We start from the raw sequence: 26707 nt of genomic DNA on the forward strand, positions 1-26707 counted from the left end.
GCTTTAAGTTCTGCTATGAAAGATGTCCTAGTTTTCCAGGTGAAAATACTTCTACCAGGGGACATATTAATGGTGATGCTGAACTAGGAGCTGCAACTAACACCCATCCACTTACGGCTCCCAATGCAGTTTGAAGTATTGGCAAAGATGAAGAAATCTAGAATGGGTAGTGATGTGATGAAGGGGGTTTCTGCAGTAGAGGCTATAGCTTTTGTTATTTTTTAAAATTTATGTTTTTTCTTAAGTGCTCTGAGAGACTGAGATTGATCTTCACAGATACTCTGCTTGATTTAACTTGTACTTTCACAATTGGTAAAGAAGTACTCCAAACGTGGTATGCCATTTTCCAGTATAGAACCCAGCAGAAGGGCACCATCAGCTCTAAATACCACGAAGAATGAACTATATCAGACACATCTGTATTGTATCCTATTTTCTAAACCTTTCCTGTCTCCTGAGCTTTTGGTCATGCTCAACCCTAGGAGCTCCCATAGGGACCAACTCTGTATAGCCCTTCCAGGCTCTGTCTCCTAAGGCTGATATCCAGAGTCTTTGGCTCCTTTCAGTTAATTCTGGACTCACATATATAATAGCACCATTTTTCAGAGGAGGGGACTAAGATACCATAGCAGTTGCCAAAGGAACCAGACAGCACTCCTCAGAAGTGTGAAGTTCATGCACCAATGAGTGACAGGTAGCAAGAGTGTCACAGAGGAATGTCCTCTCCATTCTCTCCTCTAATAGACTAATCCAAAGCATAGTTTCAATAGTTCCAGTAGAGACTGCCCAGGGCCACCTCACATGGTCAGGGACCAGTCATTGCTCTTCCTGAAGTGGCAGCCAACTGAATCACATACCACCAGAAATTTGCTTCTCTTCCTTCCTGGCCTCATTATATGCTCTCCTCACTCACTCTGCCCTGGGATTGTACCTGGTTAAGTATTACCACTCAAGGTTTTGTTCAGATTCCGTTTTCTAGAGAACGTGGGCTAAAATGAAAGTATTCTAAATGAAACTGGGTCATTTGCAGAGACGTGGATGGACCTAGAGACTGTCATACAGAGTGAAGTAAGTCAGAAAGAGAAAAACAAATATTGTATATTAAAGCATATATGTGGAATCTAGAAAAATGGTATAGATGATCTTATTTGCAAAGCAGAAACAGAGACACAGATGTAGAGAACAAACATATAGATGGATGCAAGGGGGAAGAGGGATGGGATGAATTGGGAGATCAGGATTGACATATATATACTATTGATACTATGTATAAAATAGATAACTAATGAGACCCTACTGTATAGCACAGGGAACTCTATTCAGTGCTCTGGGTGACCTAAATGGGAAGGAAATCCAAAAAATAGGAGATATATGTATATGTATAGCTGATTCACTTTGCTGTACAACAGAAACTAACACAACATTGTAAAGCAACTATACTCCAATACAAATTATTAAAAAATGAAAATATTCTAGATGGGGGTAATCCCATCACAAGGTACTTATATATCAGATCATCACATTACACAATTTAAATATCTTACAAATTTGTCAATTATACCTCAATAATAAATAAATTTTAAAAACTACCTTAAAGCTGTGGGTAAAACCACAATCTTTAATTTGCTTTATTGAGAGGACAAGAGAAGATGTAGTATAGAGGAGGTAAACCTTAGTCTTTTATAGTATAGTCCAAGAAATAATGTCTAGTATTAAAAATCAAGGTGAGTCAGTATAAACATGTTATTTATGAGTAGGGAAGTCAATATGAGAAAAAAATTCTAAAAGACTTTGTAGTGAGACCATGGACTAGGGAGAAGTAGGGAAAAAGACTTTGGTTTTTTCCATAAGCCATTTAGTATTACTTGACTTTTAAAAGTATATTCATGTATTTTTTTGCCTTAAATTAAAAATTAAAAAGTGCTGGAATTGTTAAAAATTGTTAAAAAAAATTATCTTTCACTTCGTAGATGATTAATAGAGAACTCATCTTTATGATAAACTCATATAGGATAAGTATAGGTTTAGCTTGAACTAAATGCAGCTAAACTATGCAACTAGACAGTGATAACTATCTAAAAATAAGCATGCGACCTCTGGTTTTACCTTGAATCCAGTCTTTGCTGAATGAACTATGTGACTTATCACTGGGAAAAAAGTGTACCTCTTTGTAATGTCACCCAGGTTGAATAACGGTCTCACCCTGGTTTAATTTATTTAAAAACTATTTTGTTTATACACACAGACACACACACCATGATGTATGCAAATGGATGCAAGTGGATTCCAAATAGCCTTTGGTATTTGTGCTTTTCAGTTAAGTAGCCATTCTAGCAATGGCACACAGTTCATATAGCGCCATTGTCAATCATTGAGAAGAATAGCCTTTCACGTAAATATATTTTCCACATTATACCACCCGAGTCTTGTACTAGATAAAATGAATAAGATTGTAATTCTCCGTTCTTGACCTTTATACGTGCTGTGAAAGAAATGCACTCTAAGATATATTTATCATTATCACCATTATTATTATTCAGAAATGGTGTGACTGACAGGGCCGGTTCCCAAGTTATTTCTTCTTTCAATCACAAGTTCTCATTCTTGACCCAGAGGCAAAAGTGTTATGCAAAGTGAGATAGTTGAAAGGTGAGCAGTACATCTTTCTGAATATAAAAACTCTCCCACTGTAACATCTCAGAAAGCTACAAACTTCTCTGTTATTGGAGGTGCCTCTGAGGGGATAATAAGTTATTGCATTTATTTAAGGAAGGCAAGAGAGGGTACAAAATCTTTCCTGAATTTGTTATGAGACTTTCTGGGCAACTGTGACATGGGTATATTATTTATATTCAGGAGTGTGGTGTCTCACGACTGCAATATAGTTGGTTAAAAACATAAAGCTTTCAAATGATTTTCTTGGATTCAGTAATTGTGCACCCGCATTTTCTTTAATAGTAAAATCCTAAAATAATAGAACTTTAGTGTCTGAAGGTCATTACTCACAGTCTATTCTTTCCCTGTCTATCATTTGGCATTTGTTTTTACTTTTCGATTGACAGCTTGCTGCATCACGATGGAAAACTTCCATGTTAGAATAAGTGTAGACAGGGATTAGCCTACATAGAAGAAAAGAAAAAGATTTAGGCATCACTAACATAAACATGGTGAAATCTCATTAATTCAGCTGAAGTAGAGGAAGCATCCTAATAATCTGAAATGCAAATTACTTTTAAAGGAAGAGTTTCAATCATTCCCAGGGCATCCAGCAATTAAAGCTAATATACAAATACTACCAAGTAGAAATCCCACCAAACCCTATTAAAGGCACAAATAAGGCTCATTTTAAATTATAATTGGTATGCAAATGGTTGCTTCTAATTTAATTGAAAAGAGATTGTTACCTTAAGTAGAACATTTCTCCCTCATATCTTGTTTACATTATTAATTTCCTTGCCAGGTCCTTTTTTTTTTTATTAGTGCAAGGAAAAAGTCTACTCCAGTGCTTGTCTGAATCAGCATAAAATCAGTTTAAAGTTATTCATAATAAACAACTTAAAACAATTTTTACTTGTGGATTATGAGCCCATATTTGGGTGCTTTTGTTGATTAAATGTGTGTAAGCAAAGAGAAGTCACCTGGAGTTTGGACTTTTTCAGAAAGTGATCATGACCAAGTTTCCTGCAGGTAATATTTTAATTATGAGCAAGAGAATTAGAATAATCCTGAGGCAATACAGTAAAAATGTACTGTTGCCCTTACTGTATAAAGGAGAACTTACTCTAATGTAAATTTAGAAAAGAAATTCAGAGAGTAAAGGCGTAGAGGATACTTCTTTATATCCTATAACGATATACATTTTCTTAAACAAATTTTTTTTAAAAACTAATAAAAAACCTAGCATGCAAGGTCAAGCTTTAGTAAAAAGAACTTAATTTTAATTGTTTAATATTTTCTAATGAGAAATACAAAAATTAGCTGCTTAATAATGCACATGAATAAATGTTATACATTATAAACAAAAGCATATGATAATTTCTTAGGAACTTTTTGAAATAGTGAAGCTATTCATCTTTCTGAGGGTATATACATTTCCACTAAAAGGAAAAACTCATTCAAGCAAAATCTGATTCCTGAAATTTACCTTTTGATAGAACATTTTTATAAAATTTTTTGTTATACTGTTTCGCTTAGTTCATAAAATAAACCTTTCAAACATGTACAAATTAAGATTAAACCAAGAACACACACACATTTATATATTATATATTGTGTACATTTCTATACTTTTTAATTAAAAAGTTGTTTTTGAAATTTAATGAAGTTACATAGATCTGTAACATCTGATTTCTGCTCTTGATTTACATTTGATAGTCTTGCCACATCAAAATTAATTAAGAAGTAACATCAATTTTCTTTTAGTATGCATATAGACCATTTTGTATGTAAACATTTATTTCATCTGAAATTATTTAGAGCATGTTATAAAAATTAATTGAATTTCATTGTTGTCTCCAAATAGCCACTTGCTCACACGTGTTGTAAAATGGTACATTTATTATACATTGCCATAAAAACTAAATTAAGTTTGTTTCAGAACACTTTTTGACAATGGCTTATCTGTGTATGTTTGCCACTGACTCATATTATTCTTGGTCGCTTTATAATATACTTTAAATTTTTCTTTAGATAAGGTCAGCTCAGTTTTTATGTTGATAATTTTCTTGGCCTATTGTGAAATATTGATTTTTTACTGTTATTTAAGGGTATTTTATAAATGCTAATTAGTTTCACTGAAAATATCACTGTGAATAAATAAATTGATTATGTAACATGAAGAGAATTGGCTTCATTCTGTCCAAAAACAACTTAATTCATCCTACCCAAAAGCAGGAACCAAAATAGAATAAGCTTCCATGTCTAGCAATGTGAAATTGATCTAAAATTTTTGTTTTGGTTTGGCTTCAGGATTTTCAGAATCATGCCTAGCCTTACAAAATGAGTAGCAAAGATCCCCAACTGCTTATTCTTCAGGCAAATTAATCTCATTATTTTGACCTTATCAAATTGAATCTGATTTTATATTTTAGAAATACATGTATATATTATCTTTACTTCAATATACTTTATAAAATGCACAGACTTGACGTGTAAACTGAAATGAGTTTTGAAAAATACATACAACACTGCAATTGAGATCCTTAAGAAGCAAATATTTCCATATCCTCAGAAAGTTTTCTAATGTTTTTGCAGTCAACACACCTCCTAACCTCAGACCTGTTCTTGACTTTCGTATAGTGAAATAATTCAGTACATATTGTTTGTGGCCACATTAACGTCAGACTCATATAGAAGATTATTCCACGATGCTGTGTATATCACAACGTTTTTATTTATTTCAGAATGTATCTCATTTTATAAATTTTCCAAAATGTATGCATTTATTCTCCTGTTGACAGACATTTCAGTTATTTACAGTTTGAGTTACTATGAAAGAAACTGCTGCAAACATTTATGTATAAGTTTTGTAGAGACATGTTTAAATTTTTCTTGGGAAAATATCTAAGAGTGAAATTGCTGCATCATACTTACATTTTAAGATACTGCCAAACTTTTTCCATTTGATGTTGTGGAATTTTATATTCCCTCAAGCTTGTTTGGGAGTTTCAATTGCGCTACTCAGTTGACATATTGTACTTTTTAAATTTTGGCATTCCAGCAGGTGTGTAGTTATAGGTCACAGTCATTTTTAATTTCCATTTCGCTAATGCATAATTATGTTGAACATCTTTTAATGTGCATGTGTGTGTGTATGTGTATTAGACATTCATGTATCTTGGGAAAGGTCTATAGAGATCCATCACCCATTTTTGTTGGGGTTTAGTCTTCTTGATATATTAGTTATATAATACACACATGATATTTTTGGAGAGATATATATTTAAATACACACACATAGGTATAAGTAATTTTTTCAAACCTGTGTGCTTTTTAAATTTTTTTAGTGCAATTTAAAAAAGCAAAATGTTTTAACAAGTACAAATTATAATTCTTATTCTCATTGTTAGCAACTTTTGAGTCCACCTAACAAATTTTTCCTACTCTAAATTCATGAAAATGTTCTTATATTTTTTCTAAAAGTTTCATATTTGTATCTTTTATATTTTAGTTCAGACCCACTTTATTTTTTAAATTTTATTGAAGTATAGTTGACTTACAATGTTGTGTTTATTTCTTCTGTACAGCAAAGTGACTCATTTATACATATATATATTCTTTTCCATTATGGTTTATCACCGGATATTGAATATAGTTCCCTGTGCTATACAGTAGGCCCTTGTTTTTTATCCATCCTATGTATAATAGTTTGCCTCTGCTAATCCCAAACTCCCATTCCATCCTTCCCTTACCCCCCTTACCACCCCCCCCCCTTTCCCTTGGCAACCACAAGTCTGTTCTCTGTCTGTGAGTCTGTTTCTGTTTTGAGATATGTTCATTTGCGTCATATTATAGATTCCACATGTAAGTGATGTCATATGGTATTTGTCTTTCTCTTTCTGACTTCACTTAGTATGATAATCTCTACGTTCATCCATGTTTCTACAAATGGCATTATTTCATTCTTTTTGATGGCTGAGTAATTTTCCATTATATATATGCACAGCGTCTTCTTTATGCATTCATCTGTCAATGGACATTTAGGTTGTTTCCATGTCTTGGCTATTGTGAATAGTGCTGCTATGAACATAGAGGTGTATGTATCTTTTTGAATTATAGTTTTCTCTGGGTATATGCCCAGGAGTGGATTGCTGGATCATATGGCAACTCTATTTTTAGCTTTTTGAGGAACCTCCATGCTGTTTTCCATAGTGACTGCACCAACTTACATTCCCACCAACAGTGTAGGAGGGTTCCCTTTTCTCCACACCCTCTCCAGCATTTGCTATTTGTAGACTTTTTGTTGATGGATATTCTGACCACTGTGAGGTGGTACCTCATTGTAGTTTGGATTTGCATTTCTCTAATAATTAGCGATGTTGAGCATCTTTGCATGTGCTTATTGGCCATCTGTATTTCTTCTCATGAAGAAATATTTATTTAGGTTTTCTGCCCATTTTTTGATTGGGTTTTTGTTGTTGCTGTTGTTGTTATTCAGTTGTATGAGCTGTTTCTGTATTTTGGAAATTAAGCCCTTGTTGGTCACATCGTTTGCAAGTATCTTCTCCCATTCTGTAGATTGTCTTTTTATTTATGGTTTCCTTTGCTCTGCAAAACCTTGTAAGTTTGATTAGGTCCCATTTGTTTATTTTTCCTTTTAATTCTATTTCCTTGGGAGACTAACCTAAGAAAACATTACTATGATTTATATCAGAGAATGTTTTGCCTGTGATCTCTTCTAGGATTTTTATGGTGTCATGTCTTACATTTAAGTCTTTAAGCCATTTTGAGTTTATTTTTATGTAGGGTGTGAGGGTGTGTTTTAACTTCATTGATTTACATGCAGCTATCCAACTTTCCCAACATGAGTTGCTGAAGAGACTTTCTTTTTCCCATTGTATATTCTTGCCTCTTTTGTCAATGGTTAATTGACCATAGATGTGTGGGTTTATTTCTGGGCTCTTTTTTCTGTTCCATTGATCCATATGTCTGTTTTTGTGCCAAAACCATGCTGTTTTGATTACTGTAGTTTTGTAGTATTGTCTGAAGTCTGGGAGGGTTATGCCTCCTGCTTTGTTCTTTTTCTTCAAGATTGCTTTGTCAATTCTGGGTCTTTCATGGTTCCATATACATTTTTGGGTTATTTGTTCTTGTTCTGTTAAAAATGTCATGGGTAGTTTGATAGGGATCACATTAAATCTGTAGATTGCTTTGGGTAGTATGGCCATTTTAACAGTATTAATTCTACCAATCCAAGAGCTTAGGATATATTTCCATTTCATTGAATCATCTTCAGTTTTCTTTATTAATGATTTATAGTTCTCAACATATAAATCTTTCCACTTCTTGGTCAGATTTATTCCTAAGTTTTTTTGGGTTTTTTTTTTTTTGCGATTTTTAGAGGTATTGTTTTTGCCAACCTTTTTCATTGTTAGTGTAAAGAAATGCAACCAATTTCTGTATGTTAATCTTGTATCCTGCTACCATTTAGGGTTTTCTGTATATAGTATCATGTCATGTGTATAAAATGACAGTTTTACCTCTTCCCTTCAAATTTGGATACATTTGTTCTTCTTGTCTGATTGCTGTGGCTGGGGCTTCCAGTACTATGCTGAATAGAAGTGGTGAGAGTGGGCATCATTGTCTTGTTCCAGATTTTAGGCAGAAGGCTTTCAGCTTTTCACCGTTGAGTATTATATTGGCTGTGGGTTTGTCATAAATATCTTTTATTATGTTGAGATAAGTTTGCTCTATATCCACTTTGGTAAGAGTTATTATCATGAAAGGATGATGAATTTTGTTGAATGCTTTTTCTGCGTCTATTGAGATGATCATGTGGCTTTGCCTTTTCTTTTATTGATGTGGTGTGCCACATTGATTGCTATGCATATGCTGAACCATCCTTGTGAGCTTGGGATGAATCCCACTTGGTCGTGGTGTATGTATGTGTTGCTGGATTTGGTTTGCTAATATTTTGTTGAGAATTTTTGCATCTATATTCATCAAATATTTTGGCCTATAATTTTCTTTTTTGGTGGCATCTTTGGTTTGGGTATCAGGGTGATGGTGGCTTCATAGAATGTCTTTGGGTGTGTTCCCTCCTCTTCAGTCTTTTGTAAGAGATTGAAAAGAATCAGTAAAAGTTTTTCTTTGTATGTTTGGTAGATTTCACCTGTGAGACCATCTGCTCCTGAACTTTTGTTTGTAGGGAGTTTTTTTTTTTTTAATTAGATTCTATTTCACTTCTAGTGATTTGTCTGTTCAAATTATCTGTTTCTTCTTGATTCAATTTTGGTGGGCTCTGTGTTTCTCAAAACTTGTCCATTTCTTCTAGGTTGTTGACTATGTTGGCATATAATTGCTCATAGTATTCTCTTATTTTTTTTTTTTTTGCATTTCAGTCATTCAAACATATTTTTTGTATTTTCACTGGGATTTAAAAAATAGACTAGTATTTTCTGTGAATAAGAATGACTTTACATCTCCATTTCCAATCTTTACATTTTTCATTACCTCTTCTTTTCATATCCTCTATGTGTCAAAGACATTATATACCCCATTTTGCAAAGGTATTATCCTTGCTCTAAACAGATATGTCCCTTTTAACAATATTACAAGAAGGAAAAAACCTAGATTATTATGTTTACACACAAATTTATCCTTTTTGGTTCTTTTTATTCTGTCTTGCACGTCTGAGTTTCTGCACTGGTATACTTTTCTTTCTGTATCACAATTTTTCTGCTTACTTCTTGTAAGACAAGTCTGCTGGCAACACATGTTCTTAGTTTTCCTTTACATGAAAATGATTTTATTTCTCTCTAATTTTTGAAGAATATTTTCACTGGATATAGAATTCTGGGTTAACAGTTTTTCTCTTTTTAGCATTTTAAATATGACACTTCTTTGTCTTATGGCTTCTATTTCTGATGCTAAGTAAGAAATGGTCTGTCTCGCACCTTTGTAAGTAAAGGATCTTTCTGGGTGTTATCAATTTTTATAAACCTATTTTTAATTTTCAGCAGCTTGATTATTATGGGCACAAGGTATTTGTTTTTTTCATTTAAGGTTTTTTCTTTTGAGGTGGTTTATCTTCTTGGAATTTGAATTTACTTCAAAATATATGGGAAAATTTTGCCTCTGTCTTCAATACATTTCCCTGACTTCCTATTCCTTTTCAAAATCAATCTCTCTCTCTCTCTCTCTTTTCCATTCAGTTTGGGACTCCAATTATATATATTTATTTAAAACTTTTTCATTAATAAACTTTATTTTTATAGCAGTTTCAGATTTACAGCAAAATTGAGAGGAAAGTGCACAGAATTCCCATATACTCTGTTTTCATATACACACACAATCTTCCCCACTACTGACATTCTGTACCCCAGTGGTACATTTGTTATAATTCATGAACCTACATTGGCACATCATTATTACTCAAAGCCATAGTTTACATTAAGGTTCACTTTTAGTGTTGTACATTCTATGGGCTTAGACAAATGTATAATGACATATACACACCACTGTAGTATCATAAAAAATCATTTTACTGCCCTAAAAATCCTTTGTCCTCTGCTTATTCATTCTTCTATCCTCCCTACCCAACTTTTTGATCTTTTTATTGTCTTCATAGTTTTGTCTTTTCTAGAATGCCATATACTTGGAATCACACAGTATGTAGCCTTTTCAGATTAGCTTCTTCCACTTGGTAATATGCATTTAACGTTCCCTTATATCTTTTCATGACTTGATGGCTCATTTCTTTTTAGTGCTGAATAATATTTCGTGGTTTGGATGTACCACAGTTTGTTTATCCATTCACCTACTGAAGGACATCTTGGTTGCTTTCAAGTTTTGTCCATTATGAGTAAGGTTTCTATAAATATTCATGTGCAGGTCTTTGTGTGAATATAAGGTATCAATTTCCTGGGGCGATACCAAGGAGCGCAATTGTTGCATTGTATGGTAAGAGTACACTCATTTTGTAAGAAATTGTCAAATTGGCTTCCAAAGTGGCTGTACCATTTTGCATCCCCACAAGCGATGAATGAGAGTTTCTTTTTCTCCACATCCTCACCAGCAGTTGGTGTTGTCAGTGTTTTGGATTTTGGCCATTCTAATAAGTGGGTAGTGATATCTCACTGTTTTAATTTGCAAGCACCTCGTGACATATGATGCTGAACATCTTTTCAAATACTCCCCTGCCATCTCTTTATCTTCTTCACTGAGATGCCTGTTTAGGTCTTTGATGTATTTTTTAATCACATCGTTGGTCTTCTTACTGTTGAGTTTTAAGCACTCTTTGTATGTTCTGTATAACAGTCCTTTATCAGATGTATCTTTTGCAAATCTTTTCTTCCAGTCTGTGGCTTGTCTTCTCATTCTCTTGACATCATCTTTCACAGAGAAGTTTTTAATTTTAATGAAGTCCAACTTATCAATTATTTCTTTCATGGATCATGCCTTTCGTGTTATATCTAAAAAATCATTGCCATAACAAAGGTCATCTAGGTTTTCTCCCATGTTATCTTCTAGGAGTTGTTTTGTTTTTGGTTTTATATTTAGGCCTATTATCCACTTTGAGTTAATTTTGGTGAAGGGTGTAAGGTCTGTGTCTAGGTCCATTCTTTTCTTCTAGCACCACTTGTTGAAAAAATTTTCTTTGCTTCATTTTACTGCATTTGCTCCTTTGCCAAAGATCAGTTGACCATCCTTAAATGAGTTTATGTCTGGGCTCCTGGTTCTGTTCCATTGATCTCTTTTTTATTCTTTCACCAGTACCAAATTGTCTTGATCACTGTAGCTTTATAAGTCTTGAAGTCAGGTAGTGTTAGTCTTCCCACTTTGCTCTTCTCCAATATCATGTTGCCTTATAGGTCTTTGCTTCTCCATGTAAACTTTAGACTCAGTTTGTCAATAACAAAAAAAACTTGCTGGCATTTTAATTGGAATTGCATTGAATCTGTAGATCAAGTTGAGAATAATAGACATCTTCACAATGCTGAGTCTCCAATCTATGAACGTAAAATTCCTCTTCATTTATTTAGTTCTTCTCTGATATCTTTCATCAGAGTTTTGTAGTTTTCTTCATATAGGTCTCACAGATAATTTGTTAGGTTTCTATATAAGTATATCATTTTGGGGTGTTAATATCAATGGTACTGTTTTCAATTTCAATTCCACTGGTTCATGGTGGACTTAACTATATTAAAAAGCTTAACTATATTAAGCTTTTTAATATAGTTCTTAAGCCATCTCTGTCAGGAGCTCTGCTGAGCTGGGAGAGAGGACTGAGCTGCCAAGTGTCAGAATAACAACAAGACAAAAATGAAAGAGTTAGGCCTTTAATCACTTACTGTGATGGCAAAAGCAAGAGTCTCAAACTGGAGAGAAACCCAACTCCCTCTCCCACTTTCCCCCATGGAAAGGCACATGGGTTGAAGATCAAGTGGATCAACAAAGAAGTAGGAGTCATCTCAGTGTTGAGGGCCCCCCCCCACCAAACAGTATACTCTGGCAGTTTTATGGAGTCTAGGGTCAAGGGAGGAGGGCAAGGCAAAGGGCTAGGAGTGGAGAAGCACTGGGTACTGAGTTAGAGTGGGGAAACCTCAGCAGAAGACCTCTGCCCAAGTTCCTGGGAATGAAGGCACAGGGGCTAGGAATGCAGATAGGAAAAGAGCATGACCGGCCAGAGGGGCCTGAATCCTTGACTGCAGCTTCAGACGACCATGCACTAAGTGATGTTGGGAAGGCAGCTTTCTCTCACATGGCTGGCCAAAGGTTCAGCCTTTGTAATGGCCTATTATTGAGCCTGAAAGATCACACATAGTTTTTCAACCAGGGGCCAAATACCTCAGTGACTTTTTTAGTTCCTAAAACAAATACCCTGAGTATTTAGGAGATCACTTCACTCTACCTATCTATACCTTTGATGTCCCCAAGTACTGTACAATTCTGTTAACTTGGTTCTGCTCTTAACCATGAGATATCTGCTTGCTGGTAGGGCCCTCATATTTGTAGTCCAGCTCTCAGCAAGGACAGTGGGGAATAATTACACACATTTATTAGACCCGACCTTTCCATTTCCTATTCCAATAATAAATACCCTGATCTGTAGGTTCTAGCTGCTCCAGCTGCTGTGAATTCCAATATCTGCCTCATCAGCTCAATGAGGATGTCCTGACCTTGGGTTCTATCTCTTATGCTCCCTAAGCAGGTATCTGAAAATTATTCCAAGGCAGAGAGCCAGAGTAAAGATGAGGCTCACTTTGTGTGTTTTTCTTTGCTCAGGGATTGCAGGACTATGTCTGTTGTCCAACACCTGAAAATAGTTGCTATGTGTATACTGTCTAGTGTTAAGATTCTGTACAGCAAGATGAGAAACACAGTACCAGCAATTCATCACTGTCTAGTAATAAGTCTTTTATGCCATGATTATATTTTTGCACTGAAATTTACCTTTTATTTTGTTAAAATCTGTGATCTGAAGAACACAGAAATAAACAGCATTGCCATAGACAAATTCTTGCCAGTTTTATTGTAAATTTCCTGAGAAATACAACAAAATATCAATTATTAACTCCAACTCAGGCATAAATATCTAATGCAAAACTTAAAAGGTAACCACTAACCCTGCAAGTGGTAAAATACAATACTGGTAAATTTGTTCTAGAAAAATCAAACAGCTAAATGACCTGAACATGAAATAAAATGAATACATGAAAAATAACATGCTAGATAACATAATTATAGTTGACAATTCAAAATGGAAATCTTTTTAAAAACTAAATAAGGAATTTAAGTGCTTAATGGAATTCTTACAGAAAATTGGTTTCTCTCTCAAAGCTTATCAATAGCTATGCAATTAAAATATATTCATAATCATAGAAAAAAGACAGTTTTAGAAAATTGTGGTGTCATATTTCCAATATAAATGGTTAAGTGAAAAACAAAAGAGAAATCCATTTAACTAACATAAAAATAATCTATTTTTGGAAAATGTAATAGCTTTTATCTGAAATTTCTTGCAAATTGCCTTTTGATAGTACTTATTTTAAAATTATATAATTGTCTTTATATGTGGATTCATTTTTTTTCTGTTTGGCTTTTGAAATGCATAATTTCCTAACAAGTACTGCATCTATTTTTGTTACTTACTGGCACACAAGTTAGGTGTGAATAGATCTTATGATTTTCAAATGTCTCTATATTTGCGGTCATGCCTAACTTATTTTTTCTATCATGTAATTATTTACATATGTTCTCTTTTTCTTTGGTTAGCCTTTCCTCAGTTTAGGTGTGATAATGATTTTTACAGTTATTGATTGATTTCAAACTTTTTTAGATTACTAACGTGTTAATTTATGTTTCATAATTATTTATTTTCTGTTGCTTTTTTGTATAATTCATTTTCTTTTTTTTACATCTAAGTGATTATCATAGTTTCATCTGTATTGCAAATTTTAAAAACTTTGCACACATCATCATTCATTGTCATTCTTGGTGTTTTTTCCTTGAATTAAACATGGTTGAAATATATGTGATCCCTGATTTCTTTGTGTCCTCGTTTACTTGATTTTGGACAGACACTACTTTAACAATTATCTGTGATTTTTAAATTTTACTTGTACTCTAAGATATATTTGAATTTGTTTCTAACTGTACTTATATATACAGCACATACATTTTGTCTCTGCTTCCCTTTCATCTTGTATCTTTTATAAAAATTAGTTTTAACTTTAGATATTTTTTCTATGTCCAATTTTTAATATTTTGTTTTCTCCATCATTATGATATAATAAAAATGCTGGGTATTTTACTGCAAGTAGCACTTTTAAACGTTTAGATGTATTCATTAAGCCTATATTTTGTCATTCTGTCATTTTTAAGGCAGAATTAGCAACTGTAAGATCTCAGATAATTTAAGGTGTGTAGTCAAATAGTTTTACTTCAAATCTTCCAAATCTTCTTTTCCCAAGTACTTACGAATCATTGAATATATAACCAGGAGTGCCAGATTGAGATTATTCTTACTACGTTAAATAGTCTCTTCATGTAGTATCTCTTAATTTTTACTTGTGCCTCATGCTTGAAAACTGATCTTAAAACATTTATTTTGAAGATGTCTTTTCAACTGCAGCACTATTGATATTTGGGGCCAGATGATTTTTTTTTGTGGAGAGCTGTCCTGGACAGTATAGGATATTTAGCAAACTACACTTAGTCTCCAGGGGAGACCCTGGGGGAGACGGTGGGGGAGGGGTACGAAGGAACAGAAGGGAATGCAGCCAGTGCTTTCCCAGTCCACTTAGGCACTGGGGAGCCTGTTGGGCTCCAGGGCCTAATTCTCTGCCCTCGGAGCCTCCCTCCTGCCATGTAGAGCCTAAGCCCTGCCCCTACACCCCCACCAAGGGCCCTACCTCTACACTTGGAGACCCCTCTGAGACCCCCTCCAACCTCGCTGGGCCTAAACCCCACCCACACACCTTCACCCAGGGCTCTACCTCCAAATTCTGGAACTCCACACTCTGGAGGGCCTCCTTTCCATGTGCTGCCTCTCTGCCTCCGAGCAGGTCCTAAGCAGAGGCCGTGCTCCACACTTTAAAGTCACCCTGCCTAGGCCCCGCCCCCAAGATTTTTTCCAGCTGCATGGGTCCTGAGTCTAGGCTCCACCCCATGCTCAAAAGTCACCCCCCACCTGCCTAGGTCCCTCCCCACCTTAAATCCCACCCCTGCCTAAGTTCCAACCCTGCCTAAACTCCGGCCCCATAGCCAGACTTTTTTTATTCTTTCTTTTTTCCTCTTTTAGATTGGGGTTCTGTTTTACCTTGTTGATTCATAGTTGTTGATTCTTTTATATTTTTATTTTTTCTAATATTTTATTTTTCTAATTTTCTTTTATTCTTTATGTTTTCTTATTCTTCTGCTCCTTTTGGCTTGTTCGCTGCCCCCCCCCTTTTTTTTTTCCTTTTTCTTTTGTGATTTTATTTTACCTTGTTGCAGTTGTTTCAATTATATTTTTATTTTTCCTAATGTATTTTTTTATCTTTCTAATTTTATTTTGTTTTTTATTCTTTGTTATTGTATTGCTCCTTTTTTTCTTTTTCTTTTTCTTTTTTTTTTGCCACGCCACACAGCTTGTGGGATCTTGGTTCCCAGGCTGCAGGTCAGTCCCAAGCTCCTGTGCTGGGGGCTCCGAGTCCAAACCACTGGACTGACAGAGAACCTCAGACCCCAGGGAATATTAATCGGAGTGAGGCCTCCCGGAGGTCCTCATTTCAGCACCAAGAGCCGGCTCTATCCAACTGCTGGCAAACTCCAGTGCTGGATGCCTCAGACCAAACAACCAGTAAGACAAGAATACAGCCCCACCCATCAAAAAACAGAAATGAAATGCAAAAAAATATGTTACAGACAAGGGAGCAAGGTAAAAACGTACAAGACCAAATAAATGAAGATGAAATAGTCAACCTACCTGAAAAAGATTTCAGAGTAATTATAGTAAAGACGATCCAAAATCTTGGAAACAGAATGGAGCAAATACAAAAAACATTTAACAAGGATCTAGAAGAACAGAAGAGCAAACAAACAGTGATGAACAACACAATAAGTGAAATTAAAAATATTCTAGAAGGAATCAGTAGCAGAAAAACTGAAGCAGAAAATGGATAAATGAGCTGGAAGATAAAATGGTGGAAATAACTGCCAGGGAGCAGAATAAAGAAAAAAAGAATGAAAAGAATTGCAGACAGTCTCAGAGACCTCTGGGACAACATTAAATGCACCAACATTTGAATCATAGCGGTCCAAGAAGAAGAAGAGAAAAAGAAAGGGTCTGAGAAAATATTTGAAGAGATTATAGTCGAAAACTTCCCCCACATGGGAAAGGAAATAGTCAATCAAGTCCAGGAAGCACAGAGTCCCATACAGGATAAACCCAAAGAGAAACACGCCAAGACACATATTAATCAAACTATCAAAAGTTAAATACAAAGAAAAAATATTAAAAGCTGCAAGGGAAAAGGAACAAATAACATAGAAGGGAATCCCCATAAGGTTAACAGCTGATCTTTCAGCAGAAACTCTGCAAGCCAGAAGGGAGTGGCAGGACATATTGAAAGTGATGAAAGGGAAAAACCTACAACCAAGATTACTCTACCCAGCAAGGATCTCATTCAGATTCAATGGAGAAATCAAAAGTTTCACAGACAAGCAAAAGCTATGAGAATTCAGCACCACCAAACCAGCTTTACAACAAATGCTAAAGGAACTTCTCTAAGTGGGAAACACAAGAGGAGAAAAAGACCCAGAAAATTAAATGCAAATCAATTAAGAAAATGGTAATAGGAACATACATTTCGATAATCACCTTGAATGTAAATGGATTAAGTGCTCCAACCAAACGACACAGACTGGCTGAATAGATACAAAAACAAAACCCTTATATATGATGTCTACAAGAAACCCACTTCAGACCTAAGGACATATACAGACTGAAAGTGACGGGATGGGAAAAGACATTCCATGCAAATGGAAATCACAAGAAAGCTGGTGTAGCAATTCTCATATCAGATAAAATAGACTTTAAAATAAAGACTGTTATAAGAGATAGGGAAGGCCACTACATAATTATCAAGGGATCAGTCCAAGAAGAGAACATAACAATTATAAATATTTATGCACCCAACATAGGAACACCTCAATACATAAGGCAAATTCTAACAGCCATAAAAGGAGAAATAGACAGTAACACAATAATAGTGGGGGACTTTAACACCCCACTTACACCAATAGACAGATCATCCAGACAGAAAATAAATATGGCAACACAGGCTTTAAATGACACAATAGACCAAATAGACTTAATTGATATTTTTAGGACATTCCACCCGAAAGTGGCAGAATACACATTCTTCTCAAGTGCACACGGAACGTTCTCCAAAATAGATCACATTTTGGGTCACAAATCAAACCTTGGAATATTTAAGAAAATTGAAGTCGTATCAAGCATCTTTTCCAACCACAACGCTATGAGATTAGAAATCAATTACAGGAAAAAAACCAGTAAAAAACACAAATACATGGAGGTTAAACAGTGCACTGCCAAATGACCAAGAGATCACTGAAGAAATCAAAGAGGAAATTTAAAAATACCTAGAAACAAATGACAACGAAAACACAATGATCCAAAACCTATGGGACACAGCAAAGGAGTTCTAAGAGGCAAGTTCATAGCTATTCAAGCTCACCTCAAGAAACAAGAAAAATCTCAAATAAACAATCTAAACTTACACCTAAAGCAACTAGAAAAAGAAGAACAAAGAAATCCCAAAATTAATAGAAGGAAAGAAATCATAAAGATAAGAGCAGAAATAAATGAAATAGAAACAAAGAAAAAAATAGCAAAGATCAATAAAACTAAAAGCTGGTTCTTTGAGAAGATAAACAAAATTGATAAACCATTAGCCAGACTATCAAGAAAAAGAGGGAGAGGACTCAAATCAATAAAACTAGAAATGAAAAAGGAGAAGTTACAACAGACACCGCAGAAATACAAAGCATCCTAAGAGACTACTACAAGCAACTCTATCCCAATAAAATGGACAACCTGAAAGAAATGGACAAATTCTTAGAAATGCACAACCTGCCGTGTTGAACCAGGAAGAAATAGAAAATATGAACAGACCAATCACAAGCACTGAAATTGAAACTCTGATTAAAAATCTTCCAACAAACAAAAGCCCAGGATCAGATGGCTTCACAGGCGAATTCTATCAAACATTTTGAGAAGAGCTAACACCTATCCTTCTCAAACTCTTCCAAAAAATTGCAGAGGGAGGAAAAAACTCATTCTACGAGGCCACCATCACCCTGATACCAAAACCAAAGAGGTCACAAAAAGAGAAAATTATAGACCAATATCACTGATGAAAAAATCAGGATGCAAAAATCCTCAATAAAATACTAGCAAACAGAATCCAACAACACATTAAAAGGATCATACACCATGATCAAGTGAGATTTATCCCAGGGATGTGAGGATTCTTCAATATATGCAAAACAATCAATGTGATAAACCATATTAACAAATTAAAGAATAAAAACCATATGACCATCTCAACAGCTGCAGAAAAAGCTTTTGATAAAATTCAACACCCATTTATGATAAAAATTCTCCAGAAAGTGGGCATAGAGGGAACCTACCTCAAGATAGTGAAGGCCATGTACAACAAACCCATAGCAAACATTACTCTCAGTGGTGAAAAACTGAAAACATTTCCTCTAAGATCAGGAAAAAGACAAGGATGTCCACTCTTGCCACTCTTATTCAACATAGTATTGGAGGTCCTAGCCACAGCAGTCAGGGAAGAAAAAGAAATATAAGGGAACCAAATTGGAAAAGAAGAAATAGAACTGTCACTGTTTGCCAATGACATGATACTATACATAGAAAATCCTAAAGATGCCACCAGGAAACTACTAAAACTAATCAATGAATATGGTAAGGTTGCAGGATACAAAATTAATGCACAGAAATCTCTTGCATTCCTATGCACTAACAACAAAAAATCAGAAAGAGAAATTAAGGAAACAATCCCATTTACCATTGCAAGAAAAAGAATAAAATACCTAGGAATAAACCTACCTAAGGAGGCAAAAGACCTGTATGCAGAAAACTATAAGACACTGATGAAAGAAATCAAAGATAACATAAACAGATGGAGAGATATACCATGCTCCTGGATTGGAAGAATCAATATTGTGAAAATGACTATACTACCCAAAGCAATCTACAGGTTCAATGCAATCCCTATCAAATCAATCAACCCATGGCACTTTTCACAGAACTAGAACAAAAAATTTTACAATTTGTATGGAAAGACCCTGAATAACCAAAGCAATGTTGAGAAAGAAAAACGGAGCTGGAAAAATCAGGCTCCCTGACTTCAGACTATACTGCAAAGCTACAGTAATCAAGACAGTATGGTATTGGCACAAAAACAGAAATATAGATCAATGGAACAAGGTAGACAGCCCAGAGATACACCCATGCACATATGGTCACCTTATCTTTGACAAAGGAGGGAAGAATATGTCAAGTGGTGTTGGGAAAAATGGACAACTACATGTAAAAGAATGAAATTAGAGCACTTCCTAACACCATACACAAAAACAAAATCAAAATGGATTAAAGACCTAAATGTAAGGCCAGACACTATAAAACCTTTAGAGGAAAACATAGGCAGAACACTCTATGACATAAGTCACAGCCAGATCCTTTTTGACCCACCTACTAGATTAAGGGAAATAAACACAAAAATAAACAAATGGGACCTAATGCAACTTAAAAGCTTTTACACAGCAAAGGAAACCATAAACAAGACAAAAAGACAACCTGCAGAATGGGAGAAAATATTTGTAAATGAAGCAACTGACAAAGGATTAATCTCCAAAATATGCAAGCAGCTCATGCAGCTCAGTATCACAGAAACAAACAACAGAGTCCAAAAATGGGTGGAAGACCTAAATAAACATTTCTCTAAAGAAGACATACAGATGGCTAACAAATGCATGAAAAGGTGCTCAACATCACTAATCATTAGAGAAATGCAAATCAAAACCACAGTGACGTATCACCTCACACCAGTCAGAATGGCCATCATCAAAAAATCTACAAACCATAAATGCTGGGGACTGTGTGGAGAAAAGGGAACCCTCTTGCACTGTTGGTAGGAATGTAAATTGATATAGCCACTATGGAGAACCGTCCTTAAAACTAAAAATAGTACTACCATGTGACCCAGCAATCCCACTACTCTGCATATACCCTGAGAAAACCATAATTCAAAAAGAGTCATGTAGCACAATGTTCATTGCAGCTCTATTTACAATAGCCAGGACATGGAAGCAACCTAAGTGTCCATGAACAGATGATTGGATAAAGAAGATGTGGCCCATATATACAATGAAATATTACTCAGCCATAAAAAGGAACGAAACTGAGTTATTTGTAGTGAGGTGGATGGACCTAGAGTCTGTCATATAGAGTGAAGTAAGTCAGAAAGAGAAAAGCAAATATCGTATGCTAATGCATATATATGGAATTTTAAAAAGCAGTACTGATGAACCTAGTGGCAGGACAGGAATAAAGACAAAGACATAGAGAACAGACTTGAGGGCACAGGGGGAAAGGGGAAGCTGGGATGAAGTGAGAGAGTAGCACTGACATATATACACTACCAAATGTAAAATAGATAGCTAGTGGGAAGCTGCTGCATAGCACAGGGAGATCAGCTTGGTGCTTTGTGATGACCTAGAGGCATGGGATAGGGAGGGTGGGAGGGATGCTCAAGAGGGAGGAGATATGGGGATATATGTATACATATAGCTGATTCACTTTGTTGTATAGCAGAAACTGACACAACATTGTAAAGCATTTATAGTCCAATAAAGATGTGAAAAAAAAAAGTCTTAAAATATTGGTTATATTGTGCTGTACTTTATTTGCTTGTAGTTTATTTTATACATAGTATTTTGTGCCTCTTAAACTGCTACCCCATGTTTCCCCTCCCCCCTTCCCTCTGCCCACTGGTAACCATTAGCTTCCTCTGTATATCTGTGAGTCTATTTCTGTTTTGTTATATTCATTTGTTTGTTTTATTTCCTACTTCCCACATATAAGTGATATATAACTCTATCTGAATCTCTATCTGACTTATTTCACTAAGCATAATCCATGTTCTTTCAAATGGCAAATTTGCATTTTTCATGGTCTAGTAATATTCCATTGTGTATATATACCACATCTTTTCATGCAGCTGTTGGCTATCTGTAAGTCTTCTTGTAGAAATGTCTGTTCAGGTGTTCTGCTTATTTTTAATCAGGTTGCTTGTTTTTTGATGTTGAGTTGCATGAGCTGCTTATGTGTTTTGAATGTTAACCTCTTATCGGTCATGTCATTTGCAAATATTTTCTTCCTTTCTGTAGGTTGTCTTTTCATTTTATTGATAGTTTCCTTTGCTGTGCAAAAGCTTTTAAGTTTAATTAGATCCCATTTGTTTATTTTTCCTTTTGTTTCCCTTGCCTTAGGAGAAAGAGCCAAAAAAATATTGCTACGATTTATGCCAAACAGTGTTCTTCCTATGTTTTCTTCTAGGAGTTTTTTGGTTTCTAGTGTTATATTTAGGTCTTTAATCCATTTTGAGTTTATTTTTGTGTATGGTGTGAGGAAATGTTAGTTTCATTCTTTTATATGTAACTGTCCAGTTATCCCAGCATGACATATTGAAGAAACTGTCTTTTCCCCATAGTATATTCTTGATGTCTTTGTTGTGGATTAATTGACCATAAATGTTTGGGTTTATTTCTGAGTTCTCTATTTTGTTCCATCATTCTATATGTCTGATTTTATTCCAGTACCTTACAGTTTTGATTACTGTAACTTTGTAGTATAGTCTGAAGTCAGGGAGCATGATACCTCCAGCTTTGTTCTTTTTTCTCAAGATTGCTTTGGCTATTTGAGATCTTTTGTGTTTCCATATAAATTTTAGGATTATTTGTTCTAGTTCTGGGAATATGTCAAGGGTATTTTGATAGAGATTGCATCAAATCTGTACATTGATTGGTTAGCATGGATATTTTAACATTAATTCTTCCAACCTATGAACACAGGATATCTTTCTATTTCTTTATATCATCTTTAATTTTCTTTATCAGTGTTTCAAAATTTTCAGAGTATAGGTCTTGTGTCTCCTTGGTTAAGTTTATTCTTAGGTATTTTGTTCTTTTTAATGTGATTTTAAAGGGGATTGTTTCTTAATTTTTCTTTCTTTTATAGTTCATTATTAATGTATTGAAAAGCAAAATATTTCTGTATATGTTTGCATTGATTTAGCTTGATGCTGAAATTTAAAACAATGAGTAATAACAAGAAGAGCAATCACAATAACTTGCTATTTATTGAATTCAGATATACTATGTGTGTTAAAAGCATTATCTTATTTAATCCTCACAACAGTCTCAAATTTCAGAAGACAAAAATACTTCAGGAAATTAAAAAGTAAGAATGAACATAATAAGTTTTCAAAGATGTGGACTAGTACTTTTATCTACTACTAACAGAGATGCAAAATGGTAGAGTTTTTTAGAAAACAGGCTGGTAGTTTCCTTAAAATTTGAAACATACAGCTATCATGTTCCAGTCATTCAACACGTAGGTATTTATAATGGGAAAAGAAGACACAAAGATTTTTACAAATATTCGTAGCAGCTTTTTAATAGCTCCTATCTGGAAATCACACTAATGTCCATTAATAATTGAATAGATTAATAGACCTTGGTATATTGATACAATGGAATATGTCTCAGCAATAAAAAGAAACACATTATTTGTGAATTCAACTATATGAATCTCAAAATATTTATGCTGAATGAAAGAAATCAGGAAAAAATAAAGTGCATAGTGCATTATTCTATTTATATAAAATTCTAGGAAATACCAATTGATCTATAGGGACAGAAAGCAGACCAGTGGTTACCTGGAGATATGATAGGGGTGATATATAACAAAGGGGCATAAGAACATGTATGGTTAGACTCATTCATTATCTAGATTATGGTGATTATTTCATAAGTGTACAAATAAGTCAAAATTCACCAAATTATATGCTGTAACTATTTGATTTTTTTGTCAAATATATCTCAATAAACAAAAAAAATATAGTGCCACAGAGAGAATAGGTAGCTTAGATAGGATTATTTTTTCATTAAATTCTTATTTACATTCAATGAAATTCACTCAATTTAAGTAAACCTTGAATGTGTATAATTGTTTACAGTTGTATAACCACAATAGAGCCTTTTCCTCATCATAAAGTTTCTTACTTCCTTATTGCACCCACCCATGGCCCCAGACATTCTCTGAATCTGCCTACAGTCATTATAATTTTTCTTTTTTTTCTTAGAACTGCATATATTTGGAATCATACAATATGTAATTTTTGTATTTGGCTCTTCACTTGGCACACTGTTATGAAATTCATCCATGTTATTGCATATATTAATATTCTATTTCCTTTAATTTCTGAGTATTATTTCATACTATGACTATCCTAGAATTTCTTATCCATTTACCACTTATGGGTTTGTATGCTTGCATCCAGATTGTGGATATTATGTGTCATCCTTCTGTAGACATATGTTATTTTGGGGGTAAATAGCTAGGAGTGGAATTGCTCAATCATATGATAAGCATATATTCACCTTTACAAGATTTGCCATGCTGCTTTCCAAAGTGGTTGGATCACCTTGCATTTGCATCACTAATCTACAAAATTTCCAGTTGGTTCACATGCTCACCCGCAGTTGGTATGTTAGTCTTAAACTGTTCTAGTGGGTGTGTACTGATATCTCGTTGGTTTAATTTGCATTTTTCTCATGAATATTGATGTTGAGCATATTTCATGTGCTTATTGGTTATATATACATATAAATATATGTGTATATATATGTATATATATTTATATATATATATAATTTAGAAATATATGTTCAAATAATTTGACCATTATTTTTTCTTAGATGGTTTATCTTCTTATTATTGAGTTATAAGACTTTTGTATATATTCTGGATATAAGCTCTTATACAGTTAGGTTTTCAAAACATTTCTCCAAGTACACTTGCCTTCTTGTTATCTTAATAATGTCTTCCAATGTGTAAATTATTTTACTTTGTTGAATTCCCTTTTATCATTTTTTCTTTTGTAAACTGTGCTTATTTTGCTATCTTTGAAAAATCTTTGCCTAACTCAGTATCACAAAAATTTTCTCCTATATTCTTCAAAAATAGTATCTTCTTTATTGCTTATTAATTTAGATAAATGATCAAAACTGGGGTCTATTGTAGCATGGGGGCTTCATGCTACCTCTCTGTAAATCCAATTCTTTCTAGTAAAATGTGTGTATGGGGTGTCTACTTAATTTTCCCAGCCAATACAACAGTGTTTATTCTATGAATACAGAAGAATATTGGTCAAGAATAGAGCCATGGGACTACAGTCCCAACTCTAGAATCCAGGACTCAGGCTGCTCTGACCCTGATGTGAGCACAGTATGATAGTAAGATTTGAAAGGATGACAGCTCCAACTGCAGGCAGGCCAATATGAGACAGAGACTTAAAGCTCAAAGGGTCAAAACCATGCTTGAGTAGCTTCTTCCTACCTGGATTAAAAAAAAAATAGATGTCAGTCCTCCTTTATGGGTGAATAATGGATGGAGAAAAAGAGGAAGTCTCGCCCCCAATTAGTTCTCTGAGTGGGAAGCCTATCTGTTTACCAGCCCTTATTTTATTGGCTTACAGGAGAAATAGGGAAGGAGTTCCATATAGCATTTCGGACCTAACCAATTCATTTAGGATATTAAGGCAACAGTGTCCTCTCTTCAATTTGCTTATTGTCTAAGCCAAGGGAAGCCTCAGCCAATTATACCATGTACAGGACATGAGTGCCCTGCAATTTCTACTGATATTAGCACTAGCAGCATGTATGTATGTGTCTTACAAGTGCCTACAATTCTTAACCATTTTATTTTTAGTTCTTCTGGGACTAATATTTATTAGCATACATTTCACCAAAATGGGAAAGTCAGAAAGAAAAGCTAAGATATTTTGTGGTGGTTGTTGTTTTTAAAGTTATTTCTTTAGTTAAGTGGAAATTTTTTTGGAGGAGTGCTTTTAGGTATGTTTTTGTAGTCTGTATTATTTATTTATTTTTATTAAAGTATAGTTGATTCACAATGTTGTGTTAGTTTCTGGTGTACAGTAAAATGATTCAGTTACACATACATATACGTATTTTTTCATACTCTCTTCCATTATGTTTGTTACAGGATATTGAATATAGTTCTCTGTGCTCTACAGTAAGACCTTATTATTTATCTATTTTATATATAGTAGTGTGTATCTGATATTCCCATCCTCCTAATTTATCCCTCCCCCACCCACTTCTCCCTTTGGTAACTGTTTCTTTTCTGTGTCTGTTTCTGTTTCATAAGTAAGTTCATTTGTATTGTATTTTAGATTCCACATATAAATGACATCATATGGTATTTGTCTTTTTATTTCTGAGTTACTTCACTTAGTATGATAATCTCTAAGTCCATACATGTTGCTGCAAATGGCATTATTTCCTTCTTTTCTATGGCTGACTAGCATTCTATTGTATATAAACCACATCTTATTTATCCATTCATCTGCTAATGGACATTTAGGTTGCTTCCATGTCTTGGTTATTGTAAATAGTGCTCCTATTGGTGCTAGGGTACTAATAGTGCTAGGGTGCCTATATCTTTTCAAATTAGAGCTTTATCTGGATACATGCCCAGGAGTGGGATTGCTGGATCATATGGCAACTCTATTTTTAGTTTTTTAAGGAAACTGCATGCTGTTTTGCATAGTGGCTGCAACAACTTACATTCCCACCAACAGTGTAGGAGGGTTCCCTTTTCTCCACACCTTCTTCAGCATTTGTTATTTTTAGACATTTTAATGATGACCATTCTGAACAGTGTGAGGTGATACCACATTGTAGAACTACTAGAATACATAAAAGAATTCAGCAAGGTAGTAGGATATAAGATTAACATACATAAATCTGTTGCATTTCTTTATATTAACAATGAAATATCAGAAAGGGAAGTAAAAAAAAATCCCTTTTAAAATCTCATCAATAAAAAATATTTAGGAGTAAACCTGACCAAGGAGGTGAAAGATTTATATACTGAGAACTATAAAACATTGATAAAGTAAATTTTAAATGATTCAAAGAAATGGAAAGATATCCCACACTCTTGGATTAGATGAATTAATATTGTTAAAATGACCATATTACCCAAAATGATCTACAGACTCAGTGTGATCCCTATCAAATTATCCATGACATTTTTCACAGAACTAGATCAAGTAATCCTAAAATGTGTACAGAAGCATAAAAGACCCAGAATTGCCAAAGAAATCCTGAGGAAAAAGAACAAAGCTGAAGGCATAACCTTCCCAGA

The sequence above is a fragment of the Balaenoptera physalus genome (genome assembly GCF_965194825.1).
Source record: "Balaenoptera physalus genome assembly, chromosome: 1".
In the NCBI taxonomy this organism is placed as follows: domain Eukaryota; kingdom Metazoa; phylum Chordata; class Mammalia; order Artiodactyla; family Balaenopteridae; genus Balaenoptera; species Balaenoptera physalus.